Below are 16069 nucleotides of genomic sequence, written 5' to 3'. Positions count from 1 at the left end.
TGGGGTTTCACCATCTTGGCCAGGCTGGTCTTGAACTCCTGACCTTGTGATCCACCTGCCTCAGCCTCCCAAAGTGCGGGGATTACAGGCATGAGCCACCGTACCCAGCTCTTGTAACAAAACTTATAAAATTCCTTTATTTCTTCCTTCATATATATATATACTTTAAGTTCTAGGGCACATGTGCACAATGTGCAGGTTTGTTACATATGTATACATGTGCCATGTTGGTGTTCTGCACCCATCAACTCGTCATTTACATTAGGTATACCTCCTTACTGCTGAATATACTCCACACTGAACAAACCAATTTTGAAAATTCTTACTACATATGTATTTTACAATATACTTATCATGAGTTTAGCAAAATTTGAATTCCCACCATTCTATACCAACCAACCACAACCCCACTGTCTACATTCCCCAGCCAGAAGACTTAGAATCCATGCTTGAGCCAAAGCCTCCATTAAAACCACTGCCCAACCCTGCATTTGATGCTGATCCCCAACCAATTGCTGCACCAGAATTAGAACCACTATAGGAGTTATTTCCAGAACCGAAGGCCTGGTTTGGCTCCCTCTGCATGTTGCCTTGGCTTTGGTTATTACTTGATGGGCCTGACTGTTTCTGCTGGCTGGCTAACATGCCTATCACACCCCAACTGCTTTGTAGCACTGCCTGGGCTGCAGCCATCATGGTTGGATTAATGCTGAATGCACCAAAGTTTATCCCACCACCCATATTACTACCTTGATTGTTTCCCAAACCAGCTCCACCCCCTTTACTATTACCAAATTCACCCTGATTCCCAAAGCCACCTGGATTACCACCAAATCTGCCACTTCTTTCTGTCTATTGCTATTGTGCTTAGGTTCAGCATTGGATATATGAATGCTGATTCCTTTAATGATCAAGTCCTCTCCACAAAAAGACTGTGCAACCTGATCATCTGCAAATGTAACAAAGGCAAACGCCCTGAATGGCTTGAGGATGAAGACATCCACCACTTCCCTGTACTGACAGAAGAACTGCTGCAGCTCATCCGCAGTCATGTCCTCTGTTCAGCGCCCCACAAATACTTTTATGCTTCTCAAAGGCTTATCTGGGCTTTGCTTAGAATTGGGAAGTTTACAGTCACACCACCGTCCATCTATCACATGTAGCTGTGACATTACTTTCACCTGTGTTTCATCTTCCATAAAACAAATGAAGCCAAGCCTCTTTGAATGACCAGTCTTACTATCTTTCTTGACCTGCACCATAAGAACTTCTCCAAAGGTACTAAAATATTCTTTCAGGTCCTGCTCAGATGTTTTCCATGTGAGACCCAACACTACTAAATCGGATGTTTTCTGGACTGCTCTTTTCACTTTCACTGCTGATGAAGCATCTATCTCATCCATTTTTCTTTTGTTATCTTTGGGATAGTTGACAACATACACCAGATTTCCCCAGCCAGCATCGGGGGCATGAAGAATTCCTTCTACCAGCTGGACACCTCTCATACATTGAGACACTGGTTTCCTGTAGCGAAGCCACACGCCCCTGGAAACTGGGCTGCAACCATAGACAGCAGCACTGTCCCATCGTCTTTCGATAGTATTTCAATGGGCTCATCCTTCTCATCTTCAGTACCCGAATATATTCAGACATCTTTTACTTTTCTGCTAGGCCACTGCTGGGAAGCATGACAGGGACACCAAGTCAGCGACCGCTTTGCCCCCCTTTTAAGCGTTTTATATAACATTTTATATAACACAACATTTCCTAGACCAAGTGATAAGAGGCCAGCCAATATACAGGCTATCCAGAGGTTCATTAGGTGGTTTGACAGAACAGCTTTGTCTAGCAAGGGATGATGTTCATTAGGCAGGGCAATGAGATTTTTCTCTCAGGAATTTGAAAGTGAAATAAAAAACAGAGTCGAGCAATTAGCAGAGGGGTTGAAGGTGAAAGGACTCGCAGAGAAGGCCATTTGCAGAGGCCATTAGGCAGTAAAGGTTATAAATGAGCAGACACTCTAATAATGCCATAGTCATAAAGTATAAAATGTACATGTAGAAAGAAATTCCTCAGAAACAACAGGAGACACAAGTTAAGTCACGTTAATCACAAAATACCAGAATACAAACCTTCTCTGTGAGGCCTTGAGGTAGGCCTTTTTCTAATCCCCTGAAGCACTTGCTCTCCTCATTCCCATATGTTTTTTCACCATAAATGTCTTGTTTATTGACATAACCTGAGTTCTTTTCATAGAACCAACAAAGAGGGCAGGATGGTCACTTATGGAACTGCCTGTAAGGCTGAGAAAGTAACTCAGGCATCCTTATCATCTGATGGAGGACTCCTCCTGTCTCATGACTGACAAAAGGTGAAATTATGCAGACGTCACAATAATCATTGCATTCCTGAGGAAAGTCTTGTCTAAATAGCACCACCTTTTTGATGGAAAGGAGACACCTGGAGGTTGGCATGGATGTGCCTGGCAACAGCAACATGAGGAATCCAGGTGGATCCAGAATAACTGCCATCCTGAGAGCCTGAGGGAAGAAAGTCAGCCTTAGACTTACTCTTAGTACTTTCCCCTAGTTGATGCTGTAAAGCCTCACTTTCAAGACGATTGTACACCATGAGCCCCTTCTCTTGGTTAACTGAGTCTAGAAGAAAGATGCCAGAAGGAAAGAGTCTCTTAGAGTCCTTGACAGAACAGACTTGCTTTGACCAGTGTAGGGCTCCCATTAGGAACTCATTCTCTCAAGGAAAATCTGGTCTAAAATAATTAGAAATAAGATGGGGAGTGAAATTCCAAATAACCCAAGCAGCCTTATTTGTGAAATGGTGGACTGTGGTAGAAAGTACTGGGGTAAGAATTTAGAGCCTATCTGTGACTAAGAGCATCTCACTTCACCCCTCTGGGCCTCAGTTTCTTCATGCCCTCTGCTACCTGCAAACTAAAGACCCAGGAAAGCTGGTGATATCAATCCCACTCTGAGCCCAAAGGCCTAAGAACTGGGAGCATTAATGGGGTAAGTCCTAGTTTCAGGGCAGGAGAAGATCAGTGCCTCAGCTTAAGTAGTCAGGTATAGAGAAAGAATTCAACCTCACTTCACCTTATTGTCCTATTTGGGCCCTCAACAGGTTAGACAATGCCCACTCACATTGGGAAGGACAATCTGCTTTACTTAGTTCACCAATTCAAATGCTAATTTCCTTCAGAAACACCCTCACAGACATGCCAAGAAATAATGTTTAACCAGATATCTGAGTATCCCACACCCCAGTCAAGTCAACATACAATTAACCATCACACTGCCCATAGGTAAGAAATAGTTGATGGATTATTTACTTATTTATTACCTCTTTCTAAAAATGATCTAAGAAAGATTTATATAATCATAGTTTTTTGGTTTGAAGAACCTTTGAAAGTTTTTAGAACCATCACTCAACTGAGATATGTAACATATATTTGTATACTATCCAAAAATATGAGAATGTTCTCACATTTTTAGAAAGCATTCTTCAAAAGTTTATTCATTTACTCATCTACTAAACAAATATATAGTCACATTCTACAATGTACTTGGAACTATGGTAGCTGCTGGGAATATAATGAGGAATAAGATGTGGTCCCCACACTCAAGCAGATTTTCCTCCAGTAAAAAAGATGGTGTTGGGCGCGGTGGCTCACTCCTGTAATCCCAGCAGTTTGGGAGGCCAAGGTGGGTAGATCACCTGAGGTCAGGAGTTCAAGACTAGCCTGGTCAACATGGTGAAACCCCATCCCTACTAAAAATACAAAATTAGCCGGGTATGGTGGCACACGCCTGTAATTCCAGCTGAGGCCAGAGAATCGCTTGAACCCAGGAGGCAGAGGTTGCAATGAGCCGACATCGCACCACTGCACTCCAACCTGGGCAGCAAAGTGAGACTCGTATCAAAAACAACAACAACAACAAAAAGATGGAAAAGTAAACAGCCAAGTACAATACAGTGTGATGAGTTCATTGATTAGGTATGCACAGAGGGTGCCACATAGGAGTGTACCCACAAGGAGGAATAACACTGAGTCTTGGGGTGTTGTGGACCAGAGGAAGAAAGAACGAGTTAGTAAGGCAAGGGTAGAAATGGGAAGTGTGTGGGTGGGTGCACATGGATATATGCACAATATGTGTGCGCATGCAAATATGTTCTCTTTTTTTACTTCTATATGTGTGGATTTTGAGGGCAGCTGGTTTCAGGCAGATAGCTACATGTGCAGAAGCCCAGGAGTTACAAAGAAATGGTGACTTAGGAAAGTGGCAAATAGTTCTTTGTAAATAGAGCTTAAATGTGGGGAGCAAGAAAATGTTAGAGATTGAAGCAGAGGCCCTTAAGCTTTTGGATTTTGTTTTTGTGGTAATCAAAAGTTATTGAAGGCTTTTAGTGGGGGAATCAGGTTTTCCTTTTTGGAAATATTACTTTGTCTGCAATGTGGATGAAAGAATTGAAGCAGCAAAGCTGAAGGCAGGAAGACCAGCTCTGAGACAGTTGCAGAAACTCAGATGAAAGATAATGGAATTTTGAATGAAGTGGTGTCAGTGAGGATGGAGGAGCTGCCGTTGGCACCCGCAAGCAGATAGTCCAAGCAGATCTGTCCCCAAGGCAGATACAGGCTGCCTTCCTCTATTTTCTCACCGAATACAATATGTAGTGTTTGCATTTATCATGATCTGTTATAATTGTTTGCTTGCATGTCTTTCCCACTGGACAGTAACTTCCTTGAAGTGAATAAGTGCTGATTTCCATCTTGCATCTAGTTTCTCAGAGCTCTACCAGATACCTGGCAGTTTCTTCAATGTTTGTTGAAGGAGAAACATGCATCCCTTATACGTTTCACCCATTTTCCTAGTTCTACCACTTGGCAACTGTAAGGCACATATTTAAACCCACTTTCTATTTATTTTATTTTATTTGTTTGAGACAGAGTCTTACACTGTCATCTAGGCTGGAGTGGAGTGGAATGATCTTGGCTCACTGCAACCTCCGCGTCCCAGGTTCAAGTGATTCTCCTGCCTCAGCCTCCCAAGTAGCTGGGATTACAGCTTTTGTATTTTTAGTAGAGACAAGATTTCACCATGTTGGCCAGGCTGGTCTCAAACTCCGGACCTCAAGTGATCCACCCACCTTGGCATCCCAGGGTGCTGGGATTACAGATGCGAGCCACCACGCCCAGCCTCAGCCTCCACTTTCTGTTTAAAGTCTCTTCAGAGCTCCCCTTTCCACTTCCAGGGTCAGCGACTTAATCCTTTCAACAGTTCTTTGTCTGACTCAGTTTTGAATCCTTCATAATCCTACTTCCAGTTTACCAACTTATACCAAACTCCCAGGACAGTGCACTTGATTTCTGATATATTGGAAGATACAAGCCAAGACCCAGAAGATAAGTGAGGTGGAAGAACCTAGCCTATACTGCTAACCAATTTCTATCTGCAATTTGCATGATATTCTTTTCCAAAGACCAAGCTAAAGACTAAAGCAAAGAGAAAGCACTTCAAGGAAATGAACAATTTCCTCATACATTCTACGAGAATGTCCTCTATGTAAAGATTGGGGAAGGAGTGGGAAGCTGTGGAGGAAGGTTCCAGGTAGGCAGGAATGAATCCAGCCCCACTAACGAAGAGCAAAAGGAAATGCAAGCTGTTGAAATGAGAGCCCAAGAGGGTCTACATTGCATTTTATCCCTTAGGCTGCCAAAGCACAGAGTATCAACTTCAATCCCACTCACAAGTTACCCAACCATCTCTCTCCCACAAAACTAAAATATTTAACATTGCTTCTTATTTTTCTTTAGATATACATGTATAAGCACAGACTTTCTGGCTGGAGAAGGAGAGAGACAGCAATATTGAAGAATAAAAGTTCCATTGTTCTGTTGCTTCTAAAGTAAATGATGGAAATTATAAGCTAATTTACATATGGGAGATTAGCAGAGTATCCCTTTATTCCTATTAATATATTTTCCCTTCCTAATTATAAAGATTTGAATCTTTTTAAAACAACTTTATACAAAACATTTGTGTGGATATAAGAACCGCGTGTTAAATGCTAATTCTGGATGAGTTATTTGCATAACCTTACAAAGGAGCTAAATTGCTTGTATTTAATAATAAATAGAGAGTTTAAAAAGGATTGCGGATATCTTGAGAGAATATGAAACAGAGAAAAAATTTGCTTCTATTTTAAGATATGGAACTTTTTTCCCACTTCGAATTTAAAACTACTCTCCGCCCTCTAGGGAAAACTTGTCCTAACTTTCCGATAAGCTTAATATTCCAAGTCTCCTGTAACATGACAATTCAAATACATTGAAGGTGACGAGCTAATCTGTTTTTAAATGAACATGGATAATTTTCAAAAGACAATAAACTGCATCTAAAATAGTTTTGCATTTGAAAAGTGAAGACTTTTGAAGATTATAGATTCTGCATATGTTAGCAAAATAAAGAGAATTGTGGAAATTATCCAGAGAATTCAGGGAGAATCAAAATTTATAAAGAAAAAAAGATTAAAGTCTTTTTTTAAAGTATGAGATTTGACAGTGCTGATGAATCAGATAGTAGTCATCACTCCTGCAGGAGAAACATGATAGTAGGTGAAACACACATGAAATAAGTATGATAAATATTTCTAAATTTGATTTGATGTTTATGCTCTTTGAAATCAGGAAACAGCCTCTTCCTTACCAGTATTCAATACAGTAGACACTTTATCTTTCTTTCTCCCCTTCTCCCCTTAACTCTTTCCTTAATTGACACCATCCTCTCTTGGGTTTCCTTGTATCTCTCTGCCAAATCCTCCTCACACTCCTTGTGAACCCCTATCTCCTTTTGACTTCTAATTGTTGCCTTTCCCCAGGATTTAGTCCTGAGCTCTCTTTTCTTCCTTATTGCCCTCTTTCTAGGGGATCTCTTCAGTTCCCATGACTTTAAATTCCATTTATATGCTCCCGAATACCAACTTTACACCCAAAATCTCTCTTCAAAGTTCTGGTTTGCAGGTTCCTGCTAGCTATCTCCTCTCAGATGTCTCCCAGCATCTCAAAAGCAACAAGGCAGTCCTTCCACTGTTCTTCACTTCCACCACTGACACTCTAGTCTAAGCTACCATCTCACATTGACTATGTTGCAGGCTTCTCTACTGAGTACTGACATGACTCCAAAAACCGGTTTTCTCCACAACAACTACAGTCATCTTCCTATGTCACAGATTGTTACTGGCTGCCTTTCCTTCGAGTTAACAAGCAAATTTTAGACCCTACTGCAAAATGGCTACTCTGGATTGCCATGAGTTTGACGTGATCTGTGAACATGTCACTTTTCTATTAAAACCCATTCATTGGCTTCCTACTGCATGAGAATAAAATCCAAACTCCTTACCATGGTCTACAAAGACCCCACATGATTTGGCTATTTCCTGTCTCACAAAACTCAACTATCTCCCGGCCCCTTCCCCTTTCTCACTACTCTGCAGGAACACTGACCTTTCAATCCTCAAAAGCCCCATGGTTTTTCCATTCTTAGGAACTTTACATATGCTGTTCCTCTATTGCCTTCCTCTACAGCCCAGTGCAGCGGTGAGAGGAGGGGCCGGCGGGGCTTCCTGGGTGGAGTAGGGGCTCAGAAAGCTGTGAATCTCACTCATTTCCTGCATCAGGACTTACTTTGGTCCTGGATGGATAATATTGAAGATATATGCTTAAACTATTCCTAACATCAGGATTTCTGCATGTGTTTTCTTCCCCAAGAAAGCCATAAACAGCAAAAATTTTGCAGTGTTTCCCTGTGTCCTCTCTCCGTCTCTCCCCTTCCCCCTCCCCCGAAACTAAAGTAAAAAGAATGTTAACTGCCCATTTTTCTGTGACCAGTGGACCTTATCTATACTCCCAATCCCAATTTCTTGTGAACATACTTTGTAAAGTCCCGTAAGATGCTGTCTCCTTTGCCATGCCGCTGCAAGGTGATAAAATAAAAAAAACCTAAGTTGCAATTCTGGTTTTCCTTAAGATCTAAGACATGTCACAAATGGTTGTCTTTTTTTCTCGCTCTGGTAACATCTTCCCACCGCACGTATTTCCCACCTTAAAGAGTTTAAAAGGCAATTGTATAATCTAACTCTGGCTACCCATTCGGGACCCCTTCCACACTGTGGAAGCTTTGTACATTCACTCTGCTCAATAAAGCCTACAGCTTTTTCTGTCTATCGGTCCTTGTGTCTATCACTCGCTGAGGTCAGCTGCCACACCAATTCTTTGGTGTGGCTAGGCAAGAACCTTAGGTGTTACATTTTGGCGAGCCAGCCAGGAGTCTCCAGGAAAGGCATCTAGATCGTCACATGGTGAGTATGATCGGACCTCTTTCACTTGCTATTCTGTCCTGTCCTTCCTTAGAATTCGGAGGCTAAACCGGGCACCTGTTGGCCACTTAAAGGCGATTAATATGGCCACCGGACTAAAGACACAGGTGTCAGGCTGTCCGGAAAAGGGCTCTCTAACAACCCCTGACCCTTCGGGGTTAGGAGCGTTGGTTGGCCGGTTGGCCTGGAACCAGTTCCAACTCTTTTGCTTTCTGTGGTGGTCCTGAAGTACACCCGGGAGTGCTCAGCAGACATCTTAGTCTCCCAGATATCCTGGTTGAGACCCTGGCCCCGCCAGAGGCTCCCCCTGCACAGGTTACTGAGCGTGAGACAGCCACATCTTCTGACTCCTGCCTCCTGGGTCCTAATGTCCGCCAGTTAGACCTCTTTCCTAATCTCATAAACAAGGTTATTCCCGCTAGGCAGGATCAAGATTCCCTATTTAGAAGTCTTTAATTCTTCAGGTGGTGCCCAAAAGATCCCTGCTCATGGTTCCCTCCAGGGTTTAGGCAGGTGTCGTCATTTGATGGCTATTTTGAAGGGCCAGTTCCCCACCATAGTGTATGGTCCCCCACATCAGGACAATTTAAAGGCAGGTCTGTAATTTTCATGTGGATAGTAGAAGCCTTAGGGCATTTCCTCCATTGCTCCCCAGATAAATTTTCCCCTTCCTTGGTGCCTCTGAAGTACAATCTGTGGTGCATAGGCACAGGTCTTAGAGCCGTTGAATTGTTGTTTCAACCATTCAATAATTGGTATTGGATGGAAGAAAATATAGTCAATTGGGACACAGGATACTGGTACCGCCTTGAGAGGGGGGCTTACTCCTTTGATGGCAAATGGGGACAGAAGGCTAAAGTACAGCAGCTGTTCTCTCAGCCCTGGCTTAGAGCCCTCTTTAAGCTTACTAAGCCTTCTGTGGCTAATTCAGAGATTTCTCCTTGAAAGACGGTTTTATGGCCAGGCCCACATAAATTGGGCCTTAGCATGCAAGCATCAGTGGTGCCCCTGACCCAAGCCTTGCCACCCTGGAACAGGTAGGATGTGTTGGCAGAAGGACCACGATAAATCCAACAGTCCTTGTGCTCCATTTAGTGGTCAATGGGCCCACAGCAGGGGCAAGGGAAGTTTCCATCCTGCTGGTAAGCATGGTTAAACGCTGTAGATGGAGAGCTCAGGAAAAGTGCCCATGAGCTTTGAGCACAATTGGACCTGACCCTTAGGGGATGCCTTAAGGGAAGACAAGTCCCAGGACTAACGAGGGGTGTGGGCATCCCTGTGTTTAAAATTCCAGATGGGCATCACACCTTCAAAATTGGACACTCCCTTAAGATGTATCCTGAATTACTGGAACAAATTCAACCCTGAAACCTTAAAAAAGAAGCGGCTGATTTTCTTCTGTACCAATGCCTGACCACAGTACTCCTTACAAAATGGAGAAACTTGGCCCCCTGAGGGAAGTATTAATTATAACACCATTCTACAACTAGATCTTTTCTGTAAAAAGGAAGGTAAATGGAGTGAAGTCCCTTATGTACAGGCTTTCTTTGCCCTTTGTGACAATACTGTCCTGTGCCAAGCCTGCAAGCTTTGCCCAAATGACAAAGGCCCACAAGTGCCCCCATACTCAGGGCCTCTTTCCTCAGCCCCACTCTCCTCAGTCTGTGTCTCTATCACTCGCCGTGGTCAGCCACCACACCAATTCTTTGGTGTGGCTAGGCAAGAACATTAGGCATTACAGTGGCTCATGCCCGTAGTCCAGCTACTCAGGAGGCGGAAGCAGTAGGATTGCTTGAGTCGAGGAGATCTGAGCTATATCACGTGATGACTGTGACTGTGAATAGCCACTGCACCCTAGCCTGGACAATATAGTGAGACCCTCATCTCTAAACAAAAAAATAAAAATAGAGGTCTTCCTCTGCAATATGTAATACTATGTATTATGTGTTTGTTTTCTTCAGTGCACTTAGTATAATTTATATTTATTTACTTGTCTATTCTATTCTTGTTTTGATACTCTTTCTAGACTGTTAACATTCTAAGGGCAAGGATTAAATTTGTTTTATTCCCCAAAATACCCAGAGCTTAGTACAGTACCTGTCACAGACTAGGCCTTCAAACATTTCTGTAGAATGAGTAAAGGAATGAAGAAATGAATAAGCTGTGGAAATTACAGAGATAAAGTGTTTTACCAAATTCTTAGGGAGTGAATAAAACTAGTTAACTTCTTAGCATCTGGAAACTCAGTGGTGGGTGGCTGTAGTTTGCTACTTGAGAACTTGATACACTTTAGGGAAGAAATTATGTTCTATAGCAAAATTTTCATGTCTGGAGAATATTAAAAGTTTTGTCGTGTAACCTTTCAAAATGTCAAGTGCCTATTGTATTAAGGTTTTTCATGTTTTTAAATGACTTAAGCTAAACTGCATTTTCATTATTTACTCACAAAACCCTTGCATGGCCCTGAGGAATAGAGTCAAGGCCTACAAATGAAGACAAGGAAGTCAGCACACAGAGACTGAAATGGCCTGTCATTGCAGGTCTCCAATTTTCCTGGCATGAGATGGAAAAACACTGCAGCAAGGTGACTGCAGAAAAGAATTACTCACCAGTGTGAGTTGGGACCAAATGACTTTAAGAGTACATGATTCAGTGACTCTCAACATAGTCAATGAGTTGATGTGGCTCCTTGGATTTCTATGCTATTTTCTTTGTTCCAATATCATTTTTTGAGTCCTAAATATTGCTTCTGGAGTTATACAAAATAATAACCTATGCAAGGCCAACATCAAATCCTTGACGATTTAAAAAAAATGTATTGAGATCTGCCAGAAAATAGCCTCTACCCTGTTAATTCCCTCTGAGTGACATTTCAAAGATGATTACTTAGCCCCACTCAGACAGATATCCCACTGCAATCAACATCCTTCTTGTGTTAGCCTAATAGGGATTTTGCCTTAATAAGAAATATAGAATTGGGTTCTTAGTGATAATTACGATAATAATTTTCAAAAGACAAGTCTTTCCTTTAATAAATAATCCTTTTCTAAGAGCAAGCATCCTTGAATCTTACCTCTGCTGTTTTTCAAATTAACATTTTAAAAAATCAATTTTGATACTTGAGACTTATGCAAGGATAAGCGGAACTCAGAAGTGACAGATTCTGCTTTTATGTGGATATAGATGTGTACCTGATGCCAACAGTAGGGGCAAAATAAGCAAATTTACTCATTAAGGTGTTCTTTAATCTTCAGATGTCAAAGATAACCTCCAATTTATGTTAACCTAAATATCCCATCTTCCTCCTAAATTAATTAATTAAAACTAACAGAGGCTATCATATCAGCATATTGTTATCATTATAGCTTAAAACAAAACAAGTGATATCTCATTGAGGTTTTGATTTACACTTCTTGATTAGTGATTAGGAGCATTTTTTCATACGCCTTTTGGACATTTGTATGTACTCTTTGGAGAAATGTCTATTCAAGTCCTTAACCCATTTTTAAATCATGTTATTAGTTTCTCTGCTACTAAGATGTAGGAGTTCCTTAATATTTTGGAGATTAGCCCCTTATATCAGATATATGGTTTGCAAATATTTTCTCCAATACTATTGGTTGGCTTTTCACTCTGTTGATTCCTTTGCTGTGCAGAAGCTTTTTAGTTCCATGTAGTCCTATTGTTTATTTTTGTTTTTGTTGACTTTGCTTTTTGGTGTCCTATCCGTTGTCTTAATATGCTCAGACTGCTATAACAAAATACTACAAGCTGGGCACTGTGGCTCGTGCCTGTAATCCCAGCACTTTGGGAGGTCGAGGCAGGTGGATCACGAGGTCAAGAGATCAAGACCATCCTGGCCAACATGGTGAAATCCCGTCTCTACTAAAAATACCAAAGTTAGCTGGGTATGGTGGTGCATGCCTGTAGTCCCAGCTACTAGGGAGGCTGAGGCAGGAGAATCGCTTGAACCCAGGAGGCAGAGGTTGCAGTGAGCAGAGATGGCGCCACTGTACTCCAGCCTGGTGACAGAGACTCTGTCTCAAAAAAAAAAAAAAAAAAAAAAAAAAAAAATATTAAAAAGAATACCACAGTCTGAGTTGCTTATAAACAACAGTAATTTATTTCTAGCAGTTCTGGAGACTGGGAAGTACCAGCAGATTCAATATCTAGTAGAGCCCACTTCCTCATAGATGGCCATCTTCCACTGTTACTTCCATGTGTTCCATATGTAACCTCACATAACCAACAGGGGTGAGAGCTCTCTCTGGTCTCTTTCACAGGGGCACTATTCCCATTCATGAAGGCTCCATCTTTATGACCTACTCACCTCCCAAAGGCCCCATCTCCAAATACTCTCACATGGGGGGATTAGGTCTCAACATACAAATTTGGGAATACAAACATTCAGCCTATAGTTTCCATGAAATCATTGTTGAGACCAATGTCAAGAAGCTTTTCTCCTATGTGTCCTTTAGGGGTTTTATAGTTTCAGGTCTTACACTTAAGTCTTTAATCCATTTCTGTTGATTTTTGTGTACAGCACAAAATAAAGGTCCTATTTCATTCTTTTGCATGCAGATATCTTGTTTTCCCACATCATTTACTAGTCTCAAAGAGACTATTCTTTCCCTACTGTGTCTTCTTGGTACCCTTTTCAAAGAAGAGTTGACCATATATGTATGGATTTATTTCTGAAGTCTCTATTTTGTTCCATTGGTTTATATGTCTGCTTTTACTTGAGTACTACACTGTTTTGATTACTTTAGCTTTGTAATATATTTAAAATCAGAAAGTGTGAAGACTCCACCTTGGTTCCTCTTTCTCAAGATTGATTTAGTTAGCTATAGTCTTTTGTAGTTCCATATAAATTGGAAAATTGTAGAAGAGTTGGTAAGGATGTGGGGAAGTTGAAACCCTCGCATACTGTTGTTGGGACTGCAGAATGCTACAGCTGCAATGGAAAACACTATGGATGTCCCTCAAAAAATTAAAAATATATTTATCATATCATCCAGCAATTCCACATTGGAACATTTGTCCCAAATAACTGAAATCAGGATCTCAAAGATACATTAGTACTTCCATGTTAATTGACACACTATTTACAACAGCCAAGATGTGAAAACAAATCTGTCTGAATGGATAAAGAAAATGTGGTATATACATATAATGGAGTATTATTTGGCCTTTAAAAAGAAGGATATCCTGTCACTTGCAACAACATCAATGAACCTGGAAGACATTATATTAAGTGAAATATTTCGGGCACAAAAAAACAATACTGCATGATTCCACTTATATGAGGTATCTAAAATAGTTAAATTCATAGAATCAAAGAGTAGAACAGTGGTTTCCAGGGACTGGGGTATGGAGGGAATGGAAAATTAGTAATCAACAAACAAAGTTTCAGTTAAACAAGATGAATTTCTAGAAATCTGCTGTATAACATTGTACTTATAGTCAACAATACTGTATTATACAACTTAAAAATTTAAGAGGGTGATTTCATATTAAGTGTTCTCGCCATAATAAAATAAAATTTTAAAAATACATAAGGCAGGTGGTTGGATGACTTGAGGCAATTTAACACTTCCTATTTCCATCAGCCATCTCTCATTCTACCTCCTATAAATATATAATTAAGTAAAAACAGAACATTTGCTAGGCTATAGCTATAAGTTCACAGCTCTCCTTTAAATTCACATTCCTGCCTCCAAATTGCTCGTATATGGAAACTCTGGACCCATCATTGGAGACAGGCAACACGGTGAGGCTGCTAAAACTGTGCAGAGGTTCTTAAAGAGTACAGATGATACAGGAAGTAAAAAGAAATTATTTAGGCAGTTAGGGTAAGAGAGTCCTTGGTAAGGCTTCCCTTTTAACAAAAAGCAGCCCCCAAATAATTTCTTTTCTAACAAAGAACAGCCGTAAAATCGAGCTGCAGACATAGATAAACAAGCTGGAAGCTTGCACGGGTGAATTCCGGCAGCTGTGTCAATAGGAAAAGGCTACCTGGGGGCCAGGCGTGTTCAACATGGAGGCTCCATCTTTCCTTTTGTCAACCACCTGTACAGTAAAGGAACAGGCAGCATGACGCCGGCCAGGCAGAGAACCCATCTGCATAATAAAAGATCAGCGTGGAGCAGCCAGCTTCTTTACGTGCTATGTAAATGTCACACCTGGTCTGACCAATCTTTTGGGCCCTATGTAAATTAGACACTGCCTCCTCAAGCTCATCTATAAAACCCCATGCATTTCACCAGGGAACTGGCAACCCATTTTTCTCTAGGACCCTGCTCTGCACAGAGAGCTCTTCTCTTTCTTTTGCCTATTAAACTTCCACTCTTGAGCTCACTATGGTGTGTCATGTCCTTGATTTCCTTGGTATGAGGCAACGAACCTTGGATATTACCCCAGATGAATGACACTGCTTCACAGAGTAAAGAAAAAAAGTTGCCGGGAGTCAGTGGCAGTCCCTACAGTGTTTTTTTGACACTGTCTCTTGTTACATCATCACAGGTACACATCCTTTCAGTATCAAGAAGATACCCAAATTTCACTGTTACAATGATGAGAGCACTGAATGAAGTGCTGCAAAAGTAGGTTTCTAATTCTGTCATGCCACTAGTAGCTGCAGATCCTTACCCAAGGTTTTAGTTTCCTCATCTTAAAATGGAATGTGTTGAATTTCTGCTTCTGGGAAAATAGAGTAGATGTATTTTTCCTATTTGTCCTGTTAAACACAATTTTAAAACCCTGAGCTTTACACATAAAACAAATACAAGAAGATACTGAAAGGTAGAGAGAAGACAGACCAACAAGAGATTTTGCGACATAGGAAAAGAAATGGGGATGAGTTTCCTAAATTTTCTTTTAGCCTCATATATCCCAGACTTAGAGCTGAAGAAGCCAATAATATTGGAATGCCAGTGGTCTCAAACAGACAAAAAAGCCACAACAAAAATCTGCTCTCTCTAGCCAAAGACAGAAAAAGGACAGTCTAGCAAGGCAGAAAGCTTTTAGACAATAAGAGCGAAGCACCACAGTTAAGACTGTGGCCCCAACCTCACTCGTGCCTGCAAAGGCTGATTTAGGAGCTGAGACTTTCAATCACACACATCACTATAGCTAGGTACCCCAAAACCCCCACCAGAGGGCTGTTTGAGAAGGCCAAGTAACAAGCCAGGACATCCATTCCTGCTGACTGGTTATAAATCCCCTCTCTTCATAGTAACACTGGAAACCATTTGAGAGTCTGTAGTTCCACCCCCATTCAGCGGTAATGAGGCACCACTCCCTGTCCCTGCTGGAGTGGTATCAGAAGAGGCCCAGAGGATAGTGGGGGCTTTCACCATTAACTAGTAATAATAAGGCCATCTCTACTGCAGTGTCAACAGAGACCACAGGGGGAACCATAAGTCCCACAGTTTCAGCAGTAATGTGAAGCACCTCTTTTCCCCAGGTGTCAAAAGAGGCTGGTGGGAAACTTGGACTTCTACCTCCACCTGGCAGTAACAAAGAGATTCCCTCCCCTTTTCCTGACAGAGAAAGATAGTTAAAGTAAAATGCTTAGATAAGATCCAGAGTCTCATTTAAAAAATATAAAAAGGTTAAGATTTTATTTGAAAATCACTCATCATAACACAAAGACCTGAGCAATGTAGCAAGAACCTAT

At 41.3% G+C, this 16069-nt stretch overlaps 1 long non-coding RNA gene and 1 pseudogene across 1 annotated transcript in view; one reads left to right on the top strand and one right to left on the bottom strand.

Annotated features, from left to right (window-relative positions):
• Positions 1–263: 263 nt before the first annotated feature.
• Positions 264–1653, bottom strand: LOC100431303 (TAR DNA-binding protein 43-like; annotated as a pseudogene).
• A 6571-nt stretch (positions 1654–8224) lies between these two features.
• Positions 8225–16069, top strand: part of LOC103892250 (uncharacterized) — a 47345-nt gene continuing 39500 nt past the window's right edge. Inside the window, exon 1 of the long non-coding RNA XR_002911107.3 lies at positions 8225–8373. This is a non-coding gene — a long non-coding RNA (uncharacterized LOC103892250). The remainder of the gene's footprint in view (positions 8374–16069) is intronic.

The sequence above is a fragment of the Pongo abelii genome, chromosome 14 (genome assembly GCF_028885655.2).
Source record: "Pongo abelii isolate AG06213 chromosome 14, NHGRI_mPonAbe1-v2.0_pri, whole genome shotgun sequence".
In the NCBI taxonomy this organism is placed as follows: Eukaryota; Metazoa; Chordata; class Mammalia; order Primates; family Hominidae; genus Pongo; species Pongo abelii.
The sequence above is the reverse complement of the archived record's forward strand: the minus strand, read 5'-3'. Positions and strand labels throughout refer to the sequence as shown.